Below are 27,300 nucleotides of genomic sequence, written 5' to 3'. Positions count from 1 at the left end.
TTCTAAAGCATCAAAACCACACTACAAAGTATGTTTTCCGACTTGGCTAGCAGAATGCATCAACTCTTGTAAATCTTTCTGTTCTGCACAATCAGGAATCACCATCATTTTTTGCTTAATTAGTCCCATATGTTGCTGGTACTTTAACATGTGAAACTGGCAACTTAAAGTACTGATGGCAAGAGTAGCAGAGGTGTACACCCTCTTCCCCCATCAGTCTAAAGCCCTAGAATCTCTGACCGAAGGGGTAGGGTTTTTGCCTGTAGCAGCCTTAATGCCTTTAGGTTCCTGGGAAATGGTCTCTGGCTCTGCAGTAGGATTCATAAAATAGAAATTTGAGAGAGTCAGGTACTCTGTAGTACCTGTCACATTTTCTAAGAGCTGGTGAAAAAGTATCAGGGGTAAGACTGGATTCCATGAAGACATCCTCTACAGTTTCCAGAACAGGAGGGATAGCTAGAGGCCTGTGCTGAGGGAAGTATAAAAATTCCCAGAGTCTCTTTTTTGGACTATAGGTAGTCCTGGCACCCCCAACGGAAATGCTCTCAGAGGGTATGCAGGGTTTCACCGCATGAAAAATCTTCTGGTGGGGAGGCAGAGGGGATGGAATCCTCTGCATCAGAATCCTCATAGGTAGATAAAGGAATGTTCTGGTAATGCGAGGGGTCAGAGTCATCTGACTCATGATCAGAAGAATCAGAAGGAAAATGAATTCTTGGTCTTCTAGAGGGGGAAGGCTGGCTTCTCCTAATTAAAGTAATAAGGTCTTCAGACATTCTAAGCATTTGTTTCTGTGGCATGGGAGCTTGAGAATGTGCTTTGTTCGGTTTCCTATGCGTAGTGTGAACACCGGGCCTGAGAAATTCGACAGTTTTAGTCTGAAAGGAAGTAGTCTGTTTAATACGAACATCAGAAGGTCTGAATACACCTTCAGACGCTGTTGCCTGCACAGAAGCTCCGGACCCATCCAAGGTAGAGACATCCACAGGTTTCATAGCCGAAGAAGCATCTCGCAGCATACCTGACTCCGAATGGGTCTCAGTAGAGGCCTGCGAATTTGTAGAAGCGGGTATCAGGGGCTGCAAAAGCATTTCACTGAGGACAGGCAGACTGGCGACTAGCTTAAGCGTTGTCAGCAGTTTTGGACCTGTGTGATCAGTCTCTGTCTTTATCCTTCCGTTTTTTCAGAAGATCGGTAATCGGATGGCTTACCGAAGCCATTTCGGAATACGGAGAACGACAGCAGCAAAAGAATTTAGCGACAAAGATAGCCCGACAAACAGTTCAGGCATTGAACAGAGTACAAAACCAACAGCGAGGAACGTCGTGGTCTGGGCCTAAACAGGTGACGCAGTAAAGAATGAAAATCTTTGAGGTATTTGCTTTCCACAGGCAAGACAACTTTTTCTGACATTGGTTAGAGCAAGAAAAAAGGATCCCCAACTGGATACTTGGCTTTAGAAGACTTCAGGTCTGAAACTCGAATAACGAAAATTTCAGGTAGTGGCAGACTGGCACTTGGGAACTGCTTCTGCTTCGGGCTCCGCTCGGCAAGAAAAGCTGATGTAATGGCATCGGCTGTATGTTTTATACCCCTGACGACATGGAAGAAACTACAGCAACCGACGCACAAATCCCAAAACTCTGGTATTCGGGCTGACTGTGGGCAGATAACCCTACTGTGATGACTGCAACTGTGATGACTGCAACTGTGAAACATGAACATCATAATTAGCATGAGCAACAGTACGCTTCTCTTCCCTTGAAGCTCATCTGTATTGAAAAGGCATCTAGAAACTCATTAAACACAAGCAGACCTGCTGGGATTTGTAATCAAACAGTATACAGCTAAGCACTAATTAACAGCTATGTAAAAAGGTACAGGAATGGAGAAGACAAATATGTAATGCATTTCCAAAACGGCCTTGGACAGACCACTGGACAAAATTGTTCTTTTTCAGAAGCAGCAGAGGTGTAGTGTCTGCTGAAGTGACTAGGTCAAAGTCACAGAGAAGACAAATGGAGGGAATCAAACCTATACTACAGAAAGCAGCTCATTAACAGCACATAGTGCAGAAGAGTAAGGCTAAGGGGCAAATAACTGTAGCCCCAAACACAGTGCATTCTCATCTGCATGCCTGCAAAAAACAAGCTAAATTAAAACACAAACCCAAACACGTTTCATTTGATGATGCTCCTGTTTACCACAACCGATTCCTTTATATACATTATTTTTATATATATATATAAATATATATATATTTTTTAATATATATATATATATATATATATATATATATATATATATATATATATATATATATATCATTACTCTGGGATGTAGGATCAAAGTATTTTTACACATGCAATCATCAATTAGGGCACCTTATATGGCTATGCACACATCAGATATTCGCTTGCGATCAAATGAACAAATAAATAATAACCTGGAAGTTTATTTTAGATGGATGCTGTGAGAACAGTGCAACCCAGTGCACCCCCATGCCCAGACAACCTCTTAGCTCAAGAATCAGAAATAAATTTGACAAATCAGGAACAGATTTTATACATTTCACTTACATAAAGTTACAACAAGCTTTGCATCCTCAAGCATTTTCTAAAGGACACAAAGTCTGAAATCCACATGCCTATCATTATTTAGTGACTGTAATCCACAACACTTTGTCAGAATCCCACACAATTTACAAATAACAAACCAAAATAAATAACAGCATCATTGCTAAAAAAATTCTGGAAAAAGCCAAAAATGTACAGGTGGAGCAAAGACCCAAAAAAGGGACAATTTTTAAATGTTATTTTTCTTTCATGTATTTGTTAACCAGGTAAACCCACTTGACAAAGTGCCCCTTATACAGTTGACCCAGAATAACCGTCTAGTAACTTGCTCAAAGTTACACAGCAGGCAAACGGAGGTGAAAGAATTCAAACTCTTTACTTTTGACAAAAGGAACCAGTTCATTAACAGATCAGGGCTTTTAGGCGCCAGACAACTCTAATTCACTTAACATAACTGGTTTAATAAGAACTATGACACTCTAATACTTGGCATTAATTATCAACTGTAATCCTCAAGGGTTTACCGGAGAAAAAAATATTTGTTAACCAGGTCAGTCCCTTTTCACAGGTGATCCAGGAGCACTGGGATGTAAAGTCACTCAGTAAACAAACAAAGGTGGAAGCAATCAAATCCTGCTGTCTGGACACAGGGAGCAGCTCAAACAGGTCGGAGCTTCAGGCTTCTGTGCAAACTGCAAGACCAATTAATAAAGGACAGGGCATAAATAAAGAACAAAATTAGACTCTAATAATAGGCAAAGTACTCCAATACAGAACAATGGGTTTGTATCCGCATTTTTTTGAACAATAAAATGGAACTCTAATGAAGGGCATTACTGATTGCCTAACCCCAATTGATTTATCAAAAAATGCAGTTAATGAAGGTCTGACAGTTGAGAATTAAGCCTCTTCGTAAATTTCTGAATGTAGTCAAGGGTACAGGGTTGGACTCTTACCTACCTCCACTTGCTTATTGTCCAACTTTGAATAAGTCACTTAAGCAGACAGTGCTCCTGGGCTGCACATGAAACTTGCATAACTGACTGAAGTTCTCAGTGGTGACTTACTACTGGTTTTACCTGAAAATGTTCTCTGGGTCTCAAATCAGACTCCAGTGTATAGGAAAAGCAACCCTATAACCTGGTTCCGAGGTGTCAGGAACAGCAAAGCTGTTGCAATAACCCACTTTCTCAGTACAAGGCTAAAAGGCAACATTGAAATAAATACATAAATATAACACCACATACATACAATAAATAATTAGCTCAAGAATGATCGGTCAAAGAAAAGCATTAAAGAATGAACGCTGAAAGGAATGTTTTCTTGAACTGAACATTAAGGATCATGCATTCTGCTACTCAGCTTAGCACTCGCATTGATCTAAATTCTTGTGCTTTCCAGGAAGTTCAGGGACTTAAAGCAAACAATATTTTTGGTTATGAACCTCTGCGGCCTTTCCAGTTATTTAATACATCTAGAAAGACACAACCACAAGAGGGTATCACACTCAAAATTTTGACAAAGATGACAGAAAAGGAAGTTATGTACTTACCATAACTTTCCATCCCAGTTGATGCTATTCAACTGTCTTTAACCTATGAGATTCAGACCTGGCACGGATCCGACACGACCATAAACTCCAGCATCACAGTCGAAAACCAAGCTCCTCCCCTACCCATAATGCTCCACTCTTCCTCTTCTCCTCTGATAAAGTTTACTGCAGGGCAGCAATGTCCAACCCACAGCAGAAAAAAATTAACCCCTGCCCATTGAAGGGATAGACACACACCAGACTCAACCTGGACTAAGAAGCCTGCACCTGAAGTCCAGAAGAGGACCAAGTGGCAGCCGAACAAGTGTCATCAACAGGAACCCTGGACCAAAAAGCCGCAGAAATAGCCATGGATCTGGTAGAATGCACTCAAAACAGGGGCAAGTATAGTCAAACCTCTGGAACGGTAAGCCATAGGGATGCAGCTGGAAATCCAATAGGCAAGAGTGACCTTAAAAATAGGCTTTCCCAAACAGGGCTTAAAAAAGGACACAAAAGTTGATCAAACTGACAAAAATTTCTAGCCAAATAAAAGCGCAACAGTCTGTGGGCATCAAGAAAATGTAAAAAGAAGTTATGTTCTTGCTATAACGTTCCATCTGTGTTGTCGATCTTCATTCAGTCTCGACTGTTGGGTTCTGGTTCCGATCCTCGGAACCAACTCAGCTGTTATAACAAGCTCACTCCAGCCAGAAACTGTCAAGCCAAGGCTAGCCATACTGCCTCTCTTCCCTTTCCCTCATATCGAGTTTACCCATCAAGTAGGAAAAACATGGAAGCTTTGAGCAACAACCCTACTAGGATCCCAAGACTAGTTCCAAACCGAACAAAACCTCCAGGAGTCTTTTGGAAGGGGGGTAGGAGGGTGGGATGTCAAGAATGAATGAAGATAGACCACGTAGAAGGAACATTATGGTAAGAAAGTACAGTTTTGTACCTACCATAAATGTAGATGTCCGAACAGGATAGCATCTGCAGTCATAACAAATGGGTTGTCCTGTCGTCAGGCAGCCCTTCAGTCGGCCGGATTCCAAAGTCTGGGTCTGGCCTCGGCTGGTGTCGCACTTCACCCGACGTCATCTCTGCTGGTCTTCGGGTATAAAGGCATCAGCCGACGCCATTTTCCTCAGTGTTTCTTGCCCCAGATGCCAGTTGCCCTCTTGGAAAACTAAATTTTGGGTAAATGCCAATGTTTCCAAAAAAAAAGGTAGGCAAACACAAAAAATAAGCATGTATGTACATATATACAAACAAATACACCATAAGAGATCCCCCCAGCTAGCTATTAGGAGGGTAAATACCCTAGGAATACCACAGAGGGGAAGGAGGGTGGGTAATCCTGACTGCAGATGCTATCCTGTTCGGACATCTACATTTATGGTAGGTACAAAACTGTACTATGTCCTTCAAGGATGCATCTGCAGTCATAACAAATGGGTAGAATACCATAGCCAAACTAGGGGAGGAGGAAGAAGAATTATGGTGTAGTTAGGATCCCTTGCAATACAGCAGTGGCAAACCCTGCTCGGGATCTAGAGTATAGAGGTAAGTTATAATGCTTGGCAAATGTATGCACGGAGGTCCAAGTAGCCGCCTCAATAATGCCCTTGGTTGCCACTCCTCGTAAGAAAGCTGTGGTAGTGGCTGTAGCCCTTGTAGAGTGAGGTCTTATGTTCTGTGGAATTGGTTTTCCATGGTAGGAGTAACAGAATCTGATGCAATTTCCTATCCACTTGGAAATTGTCTGTTTGGAAATTGCTTTTCCTTCCCTTCCTGTTGCATAGGCCACTAGAAGCTGGTCAGTTTTCTATTGCCCTTGGTTCTGTCCAGGTAGTAGCGAACTGTCTATGTACATCCAAGGTATGCAGCAGTCTTTCCCCCCTGTTCTGTGGGTTGGGAAAGAAGGTAGGTAGGTGGATTGCCTGGTTTAGAGACACTCTGGATACCACCTTAGGCATAAATGTAGGATTAGTTCTCATGGATACTCTATCTTGATGGAAGATTAGGAAGGGTTGTACTGCCATTAAGGCCTGTAGTTCAAACCCTTCTTGCTGAAGTAATTGCCAGTAGGAAAGCAGTTTTCCAGGATAGGTGTTGAAGATCTGCTGTTGCTGCTGGTTCGAATGGAGGGAGTGTCAATTTTTCTAGCACAAAGTTCAAGTCCCATGCTGGTAATGGTGGTTTCCTAGGAGGTTTTACATTCTTGATTCCTCTGAGGAACTGCCTGAGTAGAGGATGTGAGAAGACAGGGGATCGAGCTGTATTCTGCAGAAATAGCTGATGCATGTATCTTGATGGAGGAATAGGACAGGCCTGTATGGAGAAGCTCTGCCAAATACTCCAGGATGTTGGCAAAATCTATCTTGGACACATCTTTTCCTCTTTCAGTGCTCCAAATGACAAACCTTTTCCATTTCCCTGCATAGTTCCTTCTTGTAGAAGGTCTGGGCCTCAGGATAATGTCTTTAACCCTTTGGGATAAATCTGGGTTAGTTGCTGTTATGTAATGTTCCAGGCAGTTAGTTGCAGAGTTTTTAGATTTGGATGCATGATGTTGTAGTTGTTCTGAGTTAACATCAAAGGCATCAGGGGTAGTGTCCACGTTCTCCCCCGTGACATGCTCCTCAGCAATGGATACCAGTGTTGTCTTGGCCAATTTGGAGCTATCAGAATTATCCTTGGACGCCCTCTTTGATTTTCAGTAGTATCTTGTGCATCAAAGGAAGAGGTGGGAATGCATATGCTGTCAGGCCTTTCCAACTGAAGGATAGAGAGTCCACCTTCCATGCAAGTGGGTGGTATGTCCTTGTGCAGAATTTCTTGAGCTGGTGATTGAGTGGGGATGCGAATAGGTCTATTTGTGGCATTCCCCATTTCTGTGTGATGGCCTTGAAGATGTCGGTGTAGCATCCATTCGTGAGCATCCGAGGTAGTTCTGCTTAACATGTCTGCTAGGATGTTTTCTTTTCCCGGTACAAATATTGCCTGTAACTGAATGTTGTAGCTCAGAGCCATATTCCATAGGTCCAGAGTCATTCGGCATAGGGGGTATGAATGAGTGCCTCCCTGTTTGTTGATGTACCACATGACTGTGGTGTTGTCTGTCCTTATCATCAAATGGCCTTCTTTGAGGAATGGTCTGAAATTCTGGATTGCTAGTTTTACTGCCAGCATTTCTTTTTGATTTATGTGCAGGTGCAGTTGATCTGGGGTCCATAATCCTTGTATGCATTTGTCCAGCATGTGGGCCCCCAACCTAGGTCTGAGGCGTCCGTTGTGATGGTTTGGCTTGCTTGAAAGTTGTGGAAGGGCAAGCCTGGGTTTGACTGGCATGCTTGAGCCCACCATAGGAACTCTTGTTTCAGGCATGGGATTAGTGGTATTTCGGTTTCTAAGCTGTGCCTGTGTTGAGACCATAAATTCTTTTGGTACCACTGTAGTTTTCTCATATGCAATCTGGCATGGGGGACCAGGATTATGCATGATGCCATGAAGCCCAAGGCCTGCAGTACTTTCCTTGCTGTTAGTTTGTTCTGCTTTGTTAATGCCAAGAAGTAATGAGGGAGTTGTTCTTGTTTTTCTGCAGTCAGGAATGCCATTTGTTTTACTGTGTCCAATTCTGCACCCAAGAATGTTTTTGTTTGGGATGGTATTAGTCTTGACTTTTTTAAATTGACTGTGTATCCCAGAGCTTGTAGTAAGCAAATGACTCTTTGTAAGTCTTTTGTCAGTTTGCTTTTGTTGTCCGCTTGTATCAGGCAGTCGTCCAGGTATGGATAAATTTGGATTCCTGTAGCCTGCAATGGCGATTACTGATGCCAGGCATTTTGTGAATACTCTGGGCGCAGTAGATAAGCCAAAGGGCAATGCTGAGAATTGATAATGCTCTGATCCTGCAAGAAATCTGAGGTATCTTCTGCAATTTGGTCGTATGGGGACATGCAGATATGCCTCCTTGAGATCTAGAGTTACCAGCCAACACTCCTTGCCCAGCATGGGAAGAAGTTGCTGTAGGGTCAGCATTTTGAATTTTGGGACAATGATGAATGTGTTTAAGGCGGACAGGTCGAGAATAGGTCTCCAACTTTTCTCTTTTCTTGGTACTAGGAAGAGTCTGGAGTAGAATCCTTTGCCCTGTTCTGTTGGTGGTACTCTTTCCACAGCTCTCATCTTTGTTAATTGAGCTATCTGTTTTAGAGCTTCTGTTTTCTGATTTGGAGGTAGGTTTGGCATTCCTCTTTTTACTGGTAAGGTGTGGAAGTGAAACCTGTAGCCTTGGTCTATGGTCTGCAAAATCCACTTGTCTTTTGTGATATAGTGCCAATTTTTTGAAAATAAGGCTAACTTTCCGCCTAAGGGTGCTGCTATTTGTTCCCTGGTAGGCGGTGTCAGAGCCAAGTCACTGTGATTGTCCTGTTGCAGTGGCAGTGGTTGTGTCTGTGCCTCGCTGGTTATTGCCTTGCCACTGGTCCTCTGTAGGCACCTCCTCTGGATTGATTTCTGCCTCTGGAACGTCTATTCCTGCCTCTCTGAGATTTAGAGGAGTCTGGAAAGGACCATTTTTGGAAGGCCAGTTCCTGCTAAACCTTGGGGCTGAACCTGTAAGAAATCTTTAACTGTTTGTACAGATTTTGCCTTCTCTTCCATTTTCTTCATTACTTGCTGAGCAGGAGAACCAAATAGACTGGCCTTATCCATAGGAGCATCTAACAGCTTTGCTTTAACATGATCCGGCAAGACCTGTTCTTTCAACCATGCATGCCTTCTTATAACTGTGCCAGTCATGGCTGATCTAAATGAAGCCTCCAGTGCATCATAGCCACATTTTAAAGAATGAATGGTTACTAACCTGCTGAATGTTATTCACCATTTCTAAAACATATTTCTTATCTAAGGAGTCATCAGAGGACAGTTTCTTAGTTAACTGATCAAGCATAAACTCTTGGTATTGGATCATATGAAACTGACAGTTCAAAGCTCTAGCTGAAAGAGTAGCAGAGGTGTAAACTTTTTTACCCCATCTCTCTAAGGACCTGGATTCCCTTTCAGAAGGGAGAGGGTTTTGCTGAGGTCGGCTACTGCCTTAGGCCCTGGGAGATAGTCTCAGGATCTGCAAGTGGGGCCTTGTATAGGTGGTGATGAGTGTCCGGTACCCTGTAAAACCTATCTGGTTTGGCAGGGGCTGGAGGTAAAGTATCAGGAGCAGTGCAAACATCATTAAATGCATCATCCACAACAGGCAGAACTGGAGGTATAGCTAAGGGCCTATGTTGCGGTAAGTGTAGAAAGGTCCTAAGCCTTTTTCTTGAATCTGAGAAATCTTGTCCCTGCCATTGGAATTGCTCTCTCATGGCATGTAAGGTTTCCCCAAAGGAAAATTCCTCTGGTGGAGAGGCAGATGGAATAGATTCTTCAGCATCGGAATCTTCATAAGTAGAAAAGGAGCCACTGGATGGTCTGTAATGTCTGAAACATCAGAAGAATCATCTGAGGACACTGGCTCTGGGGCTCTGCTCTAGGTCTCTTTCTGGAGGCTGAGAGGCCCTGTCTGGGAGAGATTGGGATCCCCTATTAAAGAGATGAGATCCTCTGCCAGAGTAAGCATTTGAGAACTGGAACTGGGCCTGTGAGGGGGCTTAACAGGCACTGATTTTGCAGTTTTGGCTGCTTTAGCCCTGGCAAAGGCCTTAATAGACATGGCTGCAGGAGGCCTAGCAGCACCACGTGCTGGGGTAGAGACATCCAAAGGGATGGTGTCTGATAATTCTATAGGAACCACATTAGTAGGCAAAACTTCAGAGGCCGATTCAACTAGGGTAGCAGGAGCCTCGGTAGTAGTCATGGATTCGGCTGAAGATTGACCTGTTTGCTCGGTTTTGGCCGAAACCGAGACACTCGCGGTTTGCTTAACCGTGGTTTCGGCCGAAACCCGGACCGCTGAGTGTCGGTCTTTTCTTTGCGTTTAACAATTTGAGAAGTCGGAGGATCCAACGGCATAATAAAACTGTTCAGCAAACTCCGACCGGCCTAAGCGTTGTCGTTTGAAGAGCACAGGCTAAACAGGCTGCTACCGTGGTCTGGGCGAAACAAGGTAAGCAGTAAGAGTGGAAATCTTTATGAGGTATTTGTTTCCACAAGTTAAACAGTTATTTACTTTTCTGACATCGGCTGAGCAAGAAAGAGTCCCCAACGGGTACTTAGCTTTAGAAGTCTTGAAGTATTGTAGTAGTAATCTCTGGATCTGACCGACCGGCACTTGCGAACAGCTTCTGCTTGGGCGCGGCAAGAAAGGCGGAGGAAAATGGCGCCGGCTGATGCCTTTATACCCGACCAGCAGAGATGTGAAGATAGACCACGCAGAAGGAACATTATGGTAAGAACATAACTTCTTTATTCATGTCAATCTTCATTCATTAACTGTCGGGACAGAGTCCTTAGCTACTTTACCTTGGGAGGCACTAGGGAAGGACATTCCAGAGCACCATAGAGCCAAAAGGATGCTCTTTTCCTGGAGACCGTATCCAATTTGTAATGGGTGATCAAGGTATGGGGGGGGGGGGTGAGCCCAAGTTACGGCTGCACATATGTCATCCATAGAAGCTCTGGAAAGAAAGGCTACCGAAGTAGAAACAGACCTGGTAGAATGTGCCTTAATTTTTATCCAGCTTACTCTGGCAATAAACGAAACGGGGGGGGGGGGGGGAGCGAGCAGAGCCAAGACAAAGTGACTGCCAAAACATTACTATGTTTCCTAGTACCTCAGCGGTTTGCCTTCCAGGGAACAATTACATCATCTAGACAGCCTCTTTTATACACACAAACTCACACAATTACCCAATAATTCAATGGAAATGATTCAACTAAAAACTACCAACAATATTTCCAATTCAAGTGTCAAAGTATTCCCATACCAAATGCTAAAACCATTTAAAGTGTTAAATTATAATACAAAACACCCCAAACAATGTATAAACCTACACTTCATAAATTAAGATTTAATTCTAGATTTAATCCAGTAGGGTGAAGAGTTTTTAAGATGAAAATGGAAACAAAGTTCATTATTAACAAAGCTTGCACATAATCCACCCCATGAGTAAAATGAGGCTTGGCTAAAATGCACTGTCCTCGCTTCCTTCCTTGACACAGTAAATAGAGCTTGAGATGCTGTTTCCTTATTCTCAGCACTCTTCCTGGATTTATCAAAGGCTTTCAACACCATTTCCCATGCCCTCCTGCTTACTAAACTCTCTAATCTTGGACTATCTCCCCCTACCTTACAATGGTTTACTAACTATCTAAGTAACAGGCAGCAATCCACAAAATGGCAACATTCTTCCTCTCCTTTCATAACTACAAATACAGGTGTCCCCCAAGGTTCAATACTAGGGCCCTTCTTATTCAGTACACTTGTCAACAACTTTCAGTACTGTTATCCATTATGCAGATGACTCAACTATTGCCTGCTCTGCTAAATCTGCCCCTACACTACAGTACCTCACCCAAGAGGCTTTAAAGTTCCACCAAAACCTGAATGTCCCAGAACCATCTTGTTCTCAACCCCAATAAAAACAAAATGTTTAGTATTCACCCCAATAAAATCCAGCCCTGTTGACAAGTCACAATTCTCCGTTCGATCCCAAAATAACACCATCACTGAAGTAGTTCCCAAGTACCAAATTGCTAGGCGTCATCATGGATGACAAATTAACCTCTGACCTTCACATTTATAACATCAAAAACTAGCTGCCCTGTACAGGCAAAGCTATTTTCTTAGCCTCACCGAAGAAAAGGTTCTGGTCTCATCCTTCCTGCTTCGAACACTTCTAGATCGTGCTCCCATCCTCACCAATCTACAGTCCTCCTTAAAAACAAAACTGTATTCTTGCTACAACAAAACTGCTAAATTTTCTACAAACAAAAATTGTCTACCCATCACTGTTCCTCTCTGCATCAACTAAATTGGCTAGAATCCCATCACTCACTTTTCTACAATTAACTACAGCCCACAAGCTCATCTACACCCCACAAATCTGCTCTTCCCACTCCTCCATGCTGACCATGTATCAGCCTTAATCAACAACTCAGGTCCAAAAACAAAATGCTACTATCCATTGAGAAACCGAAGCTTACAGCCGGTAAAATGTGGTATACCTACACCGTCTCCAAAGCATGGAATAATCTCCCCTCTTCACTCAGAACTATCAGCAATCCTACCTCTTTTAAAAAATCCTTCAAACAACATCTCTCCTCATATTGGTTATGCTCCTGTACCCCAACACACAACCCCAATTCCCAACAGTCTCTCCCCAGTGATCTACCTCTCACCATCACTTCCTTTCCCTTCACTCTGCCTACTCAATGCTTTTGCCTACTCAATGCTTCCCTGTCACTTTACACGGTCTTTACCCTCCCTAGCCCTTCTAATCTCCTATTTCTTACACTGCACTCAACTCCCCATGGCAATTAGCCTAGCAGATATATCATATACAAATGCTATTTAAAAAAGCACACTACGAACCTTTCAGTTTTATTTTTATTCATATGTTATGTGAACATATCCCATTTATTACTTCTATTTTTCCATGATTGTAACTTGTTCAATATGGTTTACATTAGTTTCATTTACTGTATTAGTAGTGTCTGATGTTCTCTGCTATGTGAATCAATACGTTCTATGTAATTTTGTGAACTTTTCTCTGAAGGGAATTAATATTGATCTTTGTATGCAATTTTGTGGAGCTTTTCTCCCCGGGCCTCCACTGAAAATGGGCTCATTCCAGGCCCAGTGGACTTTCCCAGTTAACAAATGCAATAAATCAATTAATTATCTACACCAGCATGTACAAAATGAAAATGTTGGGCCACTGGGTTATCCAACCTACCATTTCTTATGTCCCCTAGGTGCTCCATTATCCGCTTCTTGACCATCCTCCTGGTCTGCCCAATGTACCATTTTCTGAGTGTACAACCACAGCCTATAACACATATCACACCACACATTTATTTATTTTATTTATTTATTTATTACATTTGTTTACAGTAACAGTCCGACTGGGCCAGCGGCCCGTTTTCAGCAGAGGCCCGGTGGAAAGCCCCAAGAAAAAAAGGAAAAGAAAAATGACAACTATATGAACTACAAAAATAGGAAATAGCAATATAAAGAATAAACAATACATATACAATATCAAGATCAGGAATTGGCATTATTAACAGGATTAACAAAAATAATGCAATTACAATGTATACAGAGATTAACGATACAATTTTTTTTTTTTTTGCAGATACATGCTATATGCCTCGGCAGTGTAAAAAGTGGAAAGAAAAGTAAGGAAAGAAGAGACTTATTAAAGAAACAATTAGTAATGTGAAGAAGGTAGGGAATAAGTTAAAAGGAGATCTGATAGTAGGATAGAGTGAAGGCAAAGTGAAGAGAGAGAAAAACAAAGTTACCCAGGAGAAATACAAGAGCAAAGCCAGTTAACAGACAGATGTTATTTAAGAAGGAGTTTGTATTTGGCAGTAGTAGCAGTATTTAGTATATGTTGGGGAATGCTTTATAATTCCTTCCATTAATCTTGATGCAGTTTAGTTTTTTTTTTTTTTTTTTTTTAACCCTGCACATATCTTACACTTACCACATGGAAAAGACCCCACCCGACTGTCCTCCTTATGACGTTTCTTTTTCAAATTGAACTCCTTCAAATTCAAAAACCTACTATAGGAAAACATTACCCTCTTAGGGAAGATTTCACCCAAACTCTCATCTTGTTTAACAATAGGCCAAAATCTTATGACCAACTCCCTTAAGATTTTCAAAAAAAGGGGAAAACCTGTTAAAAATTGTTTTCCCCTCTTCGACATTCATACATGGTACCCTCTGATAATTACCGTTATTGTGTGCCAGGCTGAAAGGTGCAGAGAGAATCTTCTCCCGACTGCTTCCAGAAGTAAGCAATTGGGCCGCTACTCAGGAGCGCTGGTAGGGTTGTCCAGAGAAAGAATCCCTGAACTCTGGTTATGCAGGCCCCCCTCTGCCACATGAGAGGCATTTTCCAGAAGAGCCCCCCCCCCTCTGTCCCAGTAGGGAATACTCACCACGTGTGCCCCGAAAAGGGCCTTGGGACTTTCTGAACCACATCTGTCCACTCCTCTGATTCCTGCAGCAAGCTCGTTGAGGAGTGGAAAAACGAATGCCCACAGCAGAAAGGTTGTTTCATCCTTCTCACCTCTGGCTAATGTGTGTCTGACTTTTGGGCCAAATAACAAAGTAGCATCAACAGCAGCAGTGATAAAGGAAGACTTGAAGTGGTCCACATCAAATAAGCGCATCCAGGCATGACTCCTAATGGCAATGCCTGTACACGCTGCCCTGAACATTCCTTCGGCTGTATGTGCAATAAGCCGCATGGACGAGTTTGAGAGAGACCTAGGGTGGCAAGCTGGGAGGCAAACTTACCCCAGACCTAGTCAGACAATGCTCCTACTAAGGTCTCTGAAAGCTCAGTTATCAGATCCCTTTGGAGTCGCGTAAAGGTTGTCAAAAATTTCAAGGACTGTATGGTGAAGGTCACTGAAACAAAGACCTGCTTCACAAACCTGTCCATTGTCCAGGACTCTCTGGAGGGTGGACAGCTGGACTCTCCTTGGCGAGTTCTTTTTTTGTGGCAGCCACCGCCGCCAAGGCATCCACTGCTAGACCAGTGGGGCTGATCCTCAGGCACTGAAAAAATTTTATCCGGCTTCCCGGGGATTAGCTCTATAGTATCAGAAGCCTTCCACACATGATGCACGAGGAGTCTGATCAGTTCATCGGCAGGTGGGGGTCACCCAAGAAGTAGAAGGGTTTGTGGACTTCCAATCACCCCTCTGTTTTATAATTTCCACGCGGTCTCCAAAGGAGACATCTTCAGGGGGTTACCAGGGGGACCATTCCCCTTCATCAAAATCTGTATCATCAGTGACAGATTCTTCTGGAAATTCCAAGTTTCCTCTTGCATGACCTCTTAAGGGGTGGCTCCTCAGGAGGAAGGTCTGAGGACGACTCCTAAGAAGGGGGACCATGCAATAGGGTATCTTGCTGCTCTTGTGCCCGCTGCACCAAGGTAGCAGACTGTGTCAGCTGTGAGCCACAGGATACATAGATATGACAACAGGGATGGTGCCAACTGTGAGCCTGCTGAGGCTAAAGCTCTTTCCATAATCTGGAAGGCAGGCCTGCCCAAAGAGGGATGGGAGCCTAGAACAGAGATAGACAACCTCAGAACCAGGGTCACACCCCGCTCCAAAAAGCCACCCTCCGGAGCAGGAGCCGCAAGAGGACGTGTATCCACCAGGGGACCAGGAATGGTAGATGGCACTGTGGAAAAAATAAGAGCCAATCCAGGGATCTCGGAGCCGACAGCCAAGTCACAGTCCCATGAGTGGGTCGGCTCCAATGGAGCCACAGACCACAGAGTTGGGTCCAGTACGAAGGCGAGACCCACCATCGGTACCGAAATAGCTGGCACTGGGAACATCAAAGTAGAGGGCTCCAAGACCTGGGAAGAGGTTGAAGGAGGAAGATAAGGTGCCCTGGGACAGTAACCCTCGGCTCCAGGTTGGAGAGAGGGTCCTGGGGAGGGATGGCCTCTGGCTACCAAGAGCCGATCCACCAATCTGACTACATTCAACTCCGAAAGACTCCTGGTGGAACAGATGGACATCTCAGAGGGAGATACTGGCCTGTCCAGGAATGGACTTAATTGTTGACCCAAGAAGGGATCTGTAGATGGGGAGTATCTAGTTCTGGGTGTACTCTTGACCTTCGGCACTGTGGTCAGCTAACCAATAATTTTTTTGCGGGGGAGGAAGTAACCGGAATGCTTGAAGAGACTATTGTTGGTGCAGAGAGGGTCATCTGTACTGATAAGGTGGGCCCCGTAGGAGATTTGGCTGCTTCAATAACGGTCAGTGCCGTGGTAGTTGACTGGGATTTTTTTTTTTTTTTTTAAAATAGAAGTACCAACAATGGTATTTAGAAAAAAAAAATACCCCCAAGGAGGATAATAGAAGGAAAAAAAGGTAAGGGAAAATAAGAATATCAACTATATCATCTAAGAATTACCAGAGGTAGAGGGAAGGGAAGGGCCTATACCAACGATGCTATGAAGAATTTACTGACAAGGCAAGAGAAAGGGGTTTACCAACACCTACAGCAATGCATGCATAGTAACAATACCAAACAACGAAAAACGACAATTTAGAGTTGGAAGAAAAATAGTTAAAATTAATCACCAGGTTAATATTAGCTTCAGAGGCCACCTTTGCCATGAAGGAGGGGTTGGCACAAAGGGTCACAATGTCCTTATGGAAGACGAGATAAGAAGGTTTTAATTGACAACGCCTGCAAATCAGATACCAGCATGGCAGAAGTGATAGCCACCAAGAAAGCGGTCTGCCAAGCTAAAAATTGTAAATCCACAGTGGTATCAGATTCAAAAGGAGGAGAAAAGTACAATTTTGTACCTACCATAAATGTAGATGTCCGATAGGTATGCATCTGCAGTCATAACATATGGGTTGTCCTGCCTCAGGCAGCCCTTCGGTCGGCCGGATTCCAAAGTCTGGGTCTGGGCTCGGCTGATGTCGCACTTCACCCGACGTCATAGCTCCTGGGGTATAAAGGCATCAGCCGACGCCATTTTCCTCAGTGTTTCTTGCCCCAGATGCCAGGTGCCCTCTAGGAAGGCTAAATTTGGATAAATGTAGAAAATTCCAAACAGTAGAAAGCAAAATATATATATATATATATATATATATATATATATATATATATATATACACATATATGCATACAAACAAATACACCATAACAGATTCCCCCAGCTAGCTAAAAGAGGGGTAAGCACCCTAGGAATACCACAGAGGGGAAGGAGGGTGTAATCCTGACTGCAGATGCATACCTATCGGACATCTACATTTATGGTAGGTACAAAACTGTACTATGTCCTTCAAGGATGCATCTGCAGTCATAACATATGGGTAGAATACCATAGCCAAACTGGGGAGGAGGCACTAAGATAATGATGGTGTAGTTAAGATCCCCTGTAAAACTGCAGTTGCAAAACCTGCTCGGGATCTGGAGTATAAAGGAAGATTGTAATGCTTGGCAAATGTATGCACGGAGCTCCAAGTAGCAGCTTCTAAAATGTCTTTGGTAGCCACTCCTCGTAGGAAAGCTGTAGTGGTGGCTGTGGCTCTTGTGGAGTGAGGCCTGATATTTTCAGGAGTTGTCTTTCCATGAAATGCGTAGCAGAATCGAATGCAATTTCCTATCCATTTTGAAATTGTCTGTTTGGAAATTGCTTTCCCTTGCAATCCTGTTGGGTATGCTACCAGAAGCTGGTCAGTTTTTCTGCTGGTTTTAGTTCTGTCCAGATAGTAGCGTAGTTGTCTGTGTACATCCAAGGTGTGCAATAGTTTTTCCCCCCTGTTCTGTGGGTTAGGGAAGAACGTAGGCAAATGAATAGCTTGGTTCAAGGATACCCTGGATACCACCTTTGGCATGAAAGTAGGATTGGTTCTCAGAGACACTCTATCCTGGTGGAAGATAAGGAAAGGCTGCACTGCCATTAATGCCTGTAACTCGGATACCCTTCTTGCTGAAGTGATTGCTAGAAGGAAAGCAGTTTTCCAAGATAAGAACTGCAAGTCTGCAGATGCTGCTGGTTCAAAAGGGGGAAGTGTTAATTTTTCCAGCACAAAATTGAGATCCCATGCAGGCAGAGGTGGTTTCCTTGGAGGTTTTACATTTTTGATCCCTCTTAAGAATTGTCTGAGGAGAGGGTGAGAGAAGATAGGAGGATCCAGGTTGTACTCTGCTGAAATTGCTGAAGCATGAATCTTAATGGAAGAATAGGACAGGCCATTGTGGAACAGTTCTGCTAAGTATTCTAGGATGTGTGCTAGGTTTGCCAGTGTGACATTTGTACCCTTTGATGCACTCCAAATGAGGAATCTCTTCCATTTAGTTGAGTATGTTTTTCTTGTGGAGGGTCTGCGAGCCAACAGGATAATGTCCTTGACCCTCTGAGATAAAACATTTTGGTTTTGTTTTATGCAATTTTCCAGGCAGTTAGCTGCAACGTTTTCAAGTTTGGATGCAGGGTCTTGTAGTTTCTGCGTTAGAAGTAAAGGCCATAGAGGTAGAGGCCATGAGTTCGTCCGAGACATGCTTCTCAGTAGCGGATACCAATGCTGCCTTGGCCAGTCTGGAGCTATCAGAATCACCCTTGGCTGTTCCTCCCTGATCTTCAGTAGAACTTTGTACATCAATGGGAGAGGTGGAAAGGCATAAACTGTCAGGGCCTTCCAGCTGAAAGGGAGTCCACCCTCCAGGCTTGTGGGTGGTATTCTCTTGAGCAGAATTTCTTCAGTTGGTGGTTGAGTGGGGAGGCGAACAGGTCTATCTCTGGCATTCCCCATTTCTTTGTTATGTTTTTGAAGATATCTGGATGCAGCATCCATTCGTGAGCATCCGTGGTAGTTCTGCTTAAGCTGTCTGCTAGTGAATTCTCTTTTCCTGGTACGAATTTGGCCTGCATTTGAATGTTGAGATTCAGGCCTAGGTTCCACAGGTCCATTGCCATCCGGCATAGAGGGTAGGAATGCGTGCCTCCCTGTTTGTTGATGTACCACATGACTGTGGTATTGTCTGTCCTTATCAGCAGATGTCCTTGCTGGAGGAATGGTTTGAATGCCTCGACTGCATGCTTCGCTGCCAGCATCTCCTTTAGATTTATGTGTAGATTCAGCTGGTCTTGAGACCATAGGCCTTGGATACACTTGTCTTCCATGTGTGCCCCCCAGCCTAGGTCTGAGGCGTCCGTGGTAATGGTCTGCCTTGGCTGTGGTTTGTGGAAAGGCAACCCTCTGTTGGTCTGGCAGGCCTGAGCCCACCACAGGAATTCTTTTTTCAGACATGGAATGATTGGTATCATGGTTTCTAGACTGTGTCTGTGTTGAGACCATACATTCCTTAGGTACCATTGTAATTTTCTCATATGCAGCCTGGCATGCGGGATCAAGATTATGCAAGATGCCATGTAACCCAGGGCCTGCAGGACTTTCCTTGCAGTAAGCTGAGTTTGTCTTGTCAAAGCCATGAAGTAGACTGGTAGTTGCTTTTGTTTTTCTTCTGTGAGAAAAGCCATCTGAGTTATTGTGTCCAGTTCTGCACCCAAAAATGTTATCCTTTGGGATGGCACTAGTCTTGACTTCTGGATGTTGACTGTGTATCCCAAGGCTTGTAACAGTTGTATGCCATAGGCCAAATCCTTTATTATTTTTGTCTTGTTGTCCGCTTGTATTAGGCAGTCGTCCAGGTATGGGTAGATCTGAATTCCCTGAAGCCTGCAATGTGCAATTACTGATGCCAGGCATTTCGTGAATACTCTGGGTGCAGTAGATAAGCCAAAGGGCAATGCTGAGAATTGATAATGCTCTGATCCTGCAAGAAACCTGAGGTGTCTTCTGCAATCTGGTCGTATAGGGACGTGCAGGTATGCCTCCTTGAGACCAACCAAGACTCCTTGCCCAACATGGGAAGAACTTGCTGTAGGGTCAGCATCTTGAATTTTGGTACAATGAGATATGTGTTTAGTGCGGACAAGTCGAGAATAGGCCTCCATTGAGTTTCTTTTCTTGGTACAAGGAATAGTCTGGAGTAAAATCCTTGGCCTTGTTCCATAGATGGTACCCTTTCTATTGCTCTCATCCTTAGTAAGTTGATGATTTGTTTTAGAGCCTCTGGCTTCTGGCTTGGTGGAAGGTTTGGCATTCCTTTCTTAAGTGTGGAAGTGAAACCTGTAGCCTTTGTCTATTGTTTGCAATGTCCATTTGTCTCCTGTAACGCAATGCCAGTTTTTGAAAATAAAGCTAACTTTCCGCCCAAGGGTGCTTCCAGTTGCTCCCTGGTAGGCGGAATCAGAGCCAAGTCATTGTGTCTGTCCTGTGGAAGTGGTTGTAGTCGCAGCTGTGGCGGTACTCCTCTGGTTGGCAGGTTGCCACTGACGACCCCTGTAGGCACCCCTAGATTGACCTCTGCCTCTTGGGCGTCTATTTCTGCCTCTCTGTGCTCTGGAGGTGTCTGGAAAGGACCAATTTTTTGAAGGCCAGTTTCTGCTGAACCTGGGAGGTTGGACCTACAGGAAATCCTTGACTGTTTGCACAGATTTAGCTTTTTCTTCCACTTTCTTTAGAATCTCCTGTGCAGGGGAGCCAAATAAACTTTGTTTCTCCATAGGGGCATCTAGGAGTTTAGACTTGACATGGTCTGGCAAGGATTGCTCTTTTAGCCAGGCATGCCTACAAATCACTGCTCCAGTCATAGCTGATCTAAATGAAGCCTCCAGTGCATCATAGCCACATTTTAAGAAATTACTACTGACCTGCTGAGAGTGGTGTACCAAATCCTGAAGGGACTTACGGTCTAAAGGCTCAGGAGAGGAAAGCTTTTTATTCAGCTGATCTAACAAAAATTCCTGGTACTGTACCATATGGAATTGACAGTTTAAAGCCCTGGCAGAAAGAGTAGCAGATGTATAAACCTTTTTACCCCATCTCTCTAATGCTCTTGACTCTCTTTCAGAGGGTAGGGGGTTTTTGGCAGTGGCAGCTGCAACACCCTTTGGGCCCTGAGAAATAGTTTCTGGGTCTGCAGCATGGGCCTTATACAAGTGGAAGTGAGAATCCGGAACCCTGTAATATCGGTCAGGTTTGGCAGGGGCCGGGGGAAGAGAATCAGGGGCAGAACTGGCATCATTGTATGCATCATCAACAACTGATAGTACAGGTGGTATGGCTAAAGGCCTATGCTGTGGCAAGTGTAAAAAAGTCCTTAGCCTTTTCCTAGAATCAGAAAAATCCTGACCCTGCCATTGAAAGTGTTCCCTCATTGAGTGTAAAGTTTCCCCAAAGGAAAATTCTTCTGGGGGGAAGGCAGAAGGAATTGAGTCTTCTGCATCCGAATCCTCATAAGGTGAGTATGGTCCTTCCTGATGTCTGATAAATCTGATCCATCCGAGGAATAATCAGAGGAGAGAGGTTCAGGGGGTTCAGTCCTAGGCCTTTTGTCAGGAGGAGATTGTGAGGCCCTGTCTGGGTGAGGTTGGGATCCCCTAATCAGAGATATAAGGTCCTCAGCAAGGCTGAGAATCTGAGAACTTGAGGAAGGTCTCAGAGGAAGCTTTTGTTGGTAAGGCCTTGGAAATTTTAGCTGCTTTAGCCCTGGAGAAAGCCTTAATAGACATGGAAGCAGGGGGTCTAGCTGCCCCACGTGCAGGAGTAGAGATGTCCAACGGAATGGTGTTTGACAATTCTTGTGCGCCTGCTTCTTCGGTAGGAATTTCTGTAGCCGACTCAGCCGGGGCCCCTCTGGCCTCGGTTGTCGGAGGCATGTTTTCGACAGATGGAAGAACAGAGGACTCTGTTTCAGCCGAAACAGAGACACTCGCGGTAGGCCTAACCATGGTTTCAGCCGAAACCGCGGGCCGCGAGTGTCGGTCCTTTTCCTTGCGTTTTTTGGCTAAATGTGTAGTCGGAGTCTCAGACGGCATTTTATATGCAAAAGCAGGACCAAAAAACTCTTCTGCAAACTCCGACCGACGCCTAAGTGTCCAACGGTTGAAGGAAGCACAGGCTAAACAAGCTGATACGTAGTGGTCTGGGCCTAAGCAAGGAAGGCAGTAAGAGTGGAAATCCTTATGAGGTATTTGTTTCCCACAAGTTAAACAATTATTTACTTTGTCTGACATCGGCTGAGGCAAGAGAGAGTCCCCAACGGGGTACTTAGCTTTTTTAGACGTCTTCTGTAGCTGAAATCTCTGGATCTGACCGACCGGCACTTGCGAACAGCTTCTGCTTCGGGCACCGCGCGGCAAGAAAGACTGAGGAAAATGGTGTCGGCTGATGCCTTTATACCCCAGGAGCTATGACGTCGGGTGAAGTGCGACATCAGCCGAGGCCAGACCCAGACTTTGGAATCCGGCCGACTGAAGGGCTGCCTGAGGCAGGACAACCCATATGTTATGACTGCAGATGCATCCTTGAAGGACATCTAGGGCCTGTAAAACCACAGTGAGATCCCAAGGAGGTGTGGGGTCCTTGACTGGTATCCTAAGGAGGAACATATCCTTCAAAAAGGAGCTTGCATAGTTTAGAATAAGCCAAGGAATCAAAATTCTCCCCCACATGGAAATTTGAGATGGCCGTCAATTGAACTTTAATTGTAGAAAAAGTAGCCCCGTTGTGGAAAGTATGGGCTAGAAAATCTAAAATGGCAGGAACAGGGGCTGTAAAAGGATCCAGTTTATGCTGTGACGCCCAGACGGAAAAACATTTCCATTTACTGGAATAGATTAGTCTAGTAGAGGCCTTGTGAGCCGCAACCAAAATCGTTTTGACTGGTGAAGAGAGAGTCAGGGAGTCCTAGCCATCAAAGGAACTGCAGCAGCCAAGCGGAGAGCTTCAGGCTGACTAAGTCTGGATGTGGAACCCGGGACAGGTGAGAGAGGATATACAGGACCAGATCCAGAGTCCAGGACGGACACACCAGATGAGACCAAAGAGTGGGGAACCAAACTTGGCGAGGCCAGAAGGGGACAATGAGGACAACTTTGCTCTTTAACTGTTGGGCTTTCTGAACAAACTTGGGGATCAGAGGTAGAGGAGGATAAGAGTAAAGTAGACCGGAGGTACAACCATGGACCAGAGTGTCTCTGGGGGACTCCACCCTTTGGTGAAAAACTCAGTGCACTTTGCATTGGAAGGAGAGAAGAGATCGCAGCAAGAATGCCCCCACTTTCGAAAGATCATGTCCACCACTGAAGGATTTAGAGACCACTCTTAAGGAATCATAATGGTTTGGCTCAGCCTGTCCATTAGAATGTTGGACATCCCAGGAATGTGCGTTGTCACTATAAACTGGTTGAAAGAGATCGCCCACTCCCACAATCTCATGGCCTCACGGCAAAGGGGATAAGATCTGGTCCCCCCCGGTTTGTGGATATACCAGACAACGGACATGTTCGTCTGATGACATTTGTCTCATTGGGAAGAAAAGTTTGAAGAGCTTGCAACACAAGAAGCATCGCTCTCATCTCCAGTACACCGATATACAGATTGGTCTCTAAGTGGAACCACGTGCCTTGGACCGTCCATCCCATGCAATACCCCCCCCCCAAGCTTGGAGGTGTCAGTGATCACTGTGACAAAGGGGAAAGGAAGAACAAAAGGGCAGCCAAGAAGGAGGTCTACAGACTGAAGCCACCACCAAAGAGAGTCCCAACAAACCTGGGATAATTGGACGAGGTACAAGATAGGAAAGTTTAGTAGGGACCACTGCACTGCTAAGGTCCACTGCAGAATCCTCATATGAAGGCATGCAGTTGGTTGTAGGGTTATTGTGGCCGCCATGGACGCCAACACCTGAAGAACCATACCTGCTGGAGGATAAGGCGTTTGTAGAAGACATTTCCATGCTGCCAGAGTAAAGGTAACCTGTCTGGCACTTGAACAAGTTCCACGTTCAATTTGGCCAGACTGATAATTATGCCCAGGGAAGGTGCGAGGAGAAGGAGGTAATCCCTGGCTTGAAGAAATCGATGCCTGGTGGAACTGGAGAGAAGCCAATCATGCAGGCAAGGAAAGACAGAATCCCTGCAGTCTCAAGTGAGCCGCCACTACCGCCATCACTTTAGTAAACACCCAGGGTGCTGTGGCAAGTCCAAAAGGGAGTACTCGGAATTGGAAGTGATTGGCTCCCAGACGGAAGCAAATAAACCTTCTGGAGCACCTGTTATTTTTTTATTTCATAGCATCCTAAAGGTCCACCAAGCACATCTAATTGTTCTGCAGAATAGACAGCATGGACTGCAGACTGACCATCCAAAACTTAGTTTTGGCAATGGAGGCGCTCAGGACAGAAAGATCCAGAATGGGTTTTAAGTCCCCCATTTTCTTTGGCACCAGAAAGAACCTGGAATAAATGCCCAATCTGGACTGGTCTGGGGGGGACGGGCTGGGTGACTTGTTTTTCAAGCAGCCTGGCAATTTCTATGGCTGCCACCTCCCACTGGCTGGGTGGAATATCCAGAAGGTTTCTCTTCAGCGTAGGGGGGGGGACAGAATGGAATAACCTCTTGATATAATCTGAAGCACCCAACGATTATCTGTGATGGACCCCCAGGCTTGTTGGGTGCAGAGAGAGAAGCCCCCCCCCCCCACAACTACCTCCAAGGAGTAGAGCAGTCAGGCAAATCCCTCAGGATTGCTGAAAGGGCCCGTCCAAGAATGAATCTGGAGACCCTTAGTTCCTCGGATCTCCTCTGTCATATGGACAGTTTCTGTTATTTCCCCCTCTGCGCCTGGAGGAAGACCGACTCTGAACGTACTGGGAAGAACCCTGACATTTTCAAAAACACGACTTCTTGCCTCCACTCTGGTTCCTAGAATAGGTCCATTGTGGAGTAGAGAAGCGTATCCCCTACACCAGACAAGGTCTTCCTGTCTTCCTCACTTTAGGTAAAATTATCATGAGCAGTAGGTCGAAACAGAGGATCCATCAAAGGCATTTGTGAAGGACACCTTAAAGGAGCCAGAGCCAGGCATGCCGCCCAATGGCAACGCCCATCAAGGCCGCCCTTGAGGTTCCCTCAGTCGCATGAGAAAGTAGCCTCATGGACGTGTTCGATGTGGCTGTTAGGATGGTCAGTCGAGAAAAGAAAAAACTTTTTCTCCTCCTCTGACATGGACCCTGGGGCAGATGCAGAATTTTTTAACCAAGTCTCTCTGCAGTCTGGTAACCTATGCCAAACAGTTCAACGCACGAAGAGCAAAGGTGACTTAAGCATACACTTGCTTCCCAAAGTGGTCCACCAGCCTGGACTCGCTGGCTGGAGGGTGGCCCGAGGAGCTCTCCTAAGCCAGCTCCTTCTTGGTGGTCACCACAACCACCACAGCACTGACTGGGCTTGGACCAATGGGGCCATCCAAGAGGGCACTAACTACCTTGTTCAGGCACTTAGGAATGGGGTCAACTCATGTCCAGTTCCTTCCATGCCCTGCGAGAGACGACACCTCCAAAGAATCCACGGGGGGGGGGGGCACCCAAGCTGTAGAAAGGGCCCAGGAATACGGACTCATCAGAGTTGGGTTTAAGGGAACGCAGGATCTCCATGTCGTCTCCGAATGAGACATCCATCAGGGGGTGATTGGGGGGGAAACCTCCCTCTCATCCAAATCCTTATCTTCCATGAGAGATTCCAGGGGGAAATTTAATTGCTCCAGTTAAACATACGCTTCCAAGGCATCTCTTTGAGGGGGGGGGATACTCCAGAGAGGAACTGGAAATGTCAAGGGGTTCCTGAAGAGGAACATCCTGGGGAGGTCTGGCAACAGACTGTCCTTGAGAGGGCAGGACGGATGATTCTGGCCCAGAAACAGAAAGAACAAGGAAGGGCTCAAGGAGGAAAGTGTTAAGACCCTCGAAGGAGCCAAAAGGACCCTCTCCACCACCTTCAAGGCCGAAGCTGAGCAGATCCTAGAAGGCAGCACAGCAGGAGCCACCAGCGTCTGGGTCTCTTGGGACCGTCAACGCCAGCACCAAAGGGGTATCGGAGCTGGTTGGGAGGGTGGCCTAATGGTTAAGGTGTTTGCCTTACAAACACAAGGTACAGAGTTTGAATCTCACAGGGTGGCTAGGCTTAGAATGGCTCACAGGGCAGTTTGCCTAGTACTAACCTATGAACTTCCCCAGCACCATAGCCCAGAGGGGAAGGAAAAGCTCCAAAAACCTTGCAGCTAACACCAACCACTCTGATATAATGCCAAAGCTTGGACTCAGAGAGCCGATAATGTCCAATGACACTGGGGCCGAACCACTCAATCGAGGTACTACAAGAGACCACTGGCGCAGATACCTAAACACCAGGAAACCTCGGGCCCAAGAACTCCAAAGCCAAAGGTCGGATCAGAAAAGGAGATATTGGTACAAAGCCAGGCTGTGTGCTCACGATTCCAGACGGGGATGGAGCAGGCAAGATCCCAAGCAGTATCCGAGCATGGAGAAACTTCATCATCATCCTGTCCACTTCGGCTTCAGACAGGCTCAGAGTGCACCAGACAGAGGAAGCCACTGACCCCGGCCTGGAATGAAACTGAGGAGAGGCAGAAGACTTGGCTCAGGAACTCTACAGCTCCAGGGAGAAAAGGGATGTCTGGAGCCAATAAGAACCCTGAATCCCTATAGGCCTACACTTGGCAGGAGGCTCAGCAGAGGAAGACTGGTCTGGAGACAGTTTCCCATGCCGATCCCGCTCCTTGTGCCTGGCCCCACCCCCATCCCCAGACTCCTTGGTGGGAGTTTGAGTCCCAGAAGTGGAGGGAAGAGCAGGAGAAGCCCCCAATGAGGGGGCCAAAAGGCCCTTCAAAATCAGTTTGTTCCTTCTGTTGATAAGTGCATGTTGGTTAAAACCTGCACAAATATAACAAGAGGAATCCAGGTGGACCACCCCCAAGCACACCATGCACAGACTGTGGGCATCAGACGGAGGAACCTTATGCCCACACTCCACACATTTCTTGAACCCAGCTGACTTTGGAAGATTAGCCATGGGCATGAACACACACACACACACACACACACACACACACACACACACACACACACACACACACACACACTACAAGAAAAGAGAAGGGAAAAGAAGATTAAAAAAAAAATTCTGTTCTAATAGCGAAAAAACTTACTGACACGCACAATAAGAAAAAGGAAGAAAATACAATAAATCCAAAAAAACTACTTGTTAGGTAGGAAAAAAAACTAAGAAATAACCTTGGAGGAGCTCAGAACATGGTCCAACGCTATTCAAACGAAGGGTAAACCAGATCTGAGGGGAGGAGCTTGGTTTACAGCTCCAATGCTGGAGTATACGGCCGAGTTGGACCCATGCCAGATCAGAGTCCTATAGGTTGAAGACCAAATAAAAAAACAACTTCAGATCTTTACAAATTAATTAGCCTAAATAGGATTTTCTGACTACTGTTGCTATATGGTGACTGACGGGGAATTATTAACCCAGATTCAAAGATCATTGACTACACTACTTTTATGGGAGTAGGATATTGGATATACT

General features: G+C 45.1%; 1 protein-coding gene across 3 annotated transcripts in view; it reads right to left on the bottom strand.

The window, feature by feature from the left end:
- Positions 1-27,300, bottom strand: part of CIAPIN1 (cytokine induced apoptosis inhibitor 1) — a 589,375-nt gene that overhangs the window by 490,047 nt on the left and 72,028 nt on the right. Inside the window, exon 1 of one of the 3 annotated variants that reach the window (XM_044081284.1) lies at positions 3,102-3,225. The exons of the other annotated variants lie outside the window; for them this stretch is intronic. The gene's annotated coding sequence lies outside the window, so the exon portion shown is untranslated. Of the gene's footprint in view, positions 1-3,101; positions 3,226-27,300 lie in introns of those variants that run through there. 3 annotated transcript variants of the gene reach the window in all.

This window comes from Protopterus annectens, chromosome 8.part0 (genome assembly GCF_019279795.1).
Source record: "Protopterus annectens isolate FY-2018-M chromosome 8.part0, PAN1.0, whole genome shotgun sequence".
Classification (NCBI taxonomy): Eukaryota; Metazoa; Chordata; order Ceratodontiformes; family Protopteridae; genus Protopterus; species Protopterus annectens.
The sequence above is the reverse complement of the archived record's forward strand: the minus strand, read 5'-3'. Positions and strand labels throughout refer to the sequence as shown.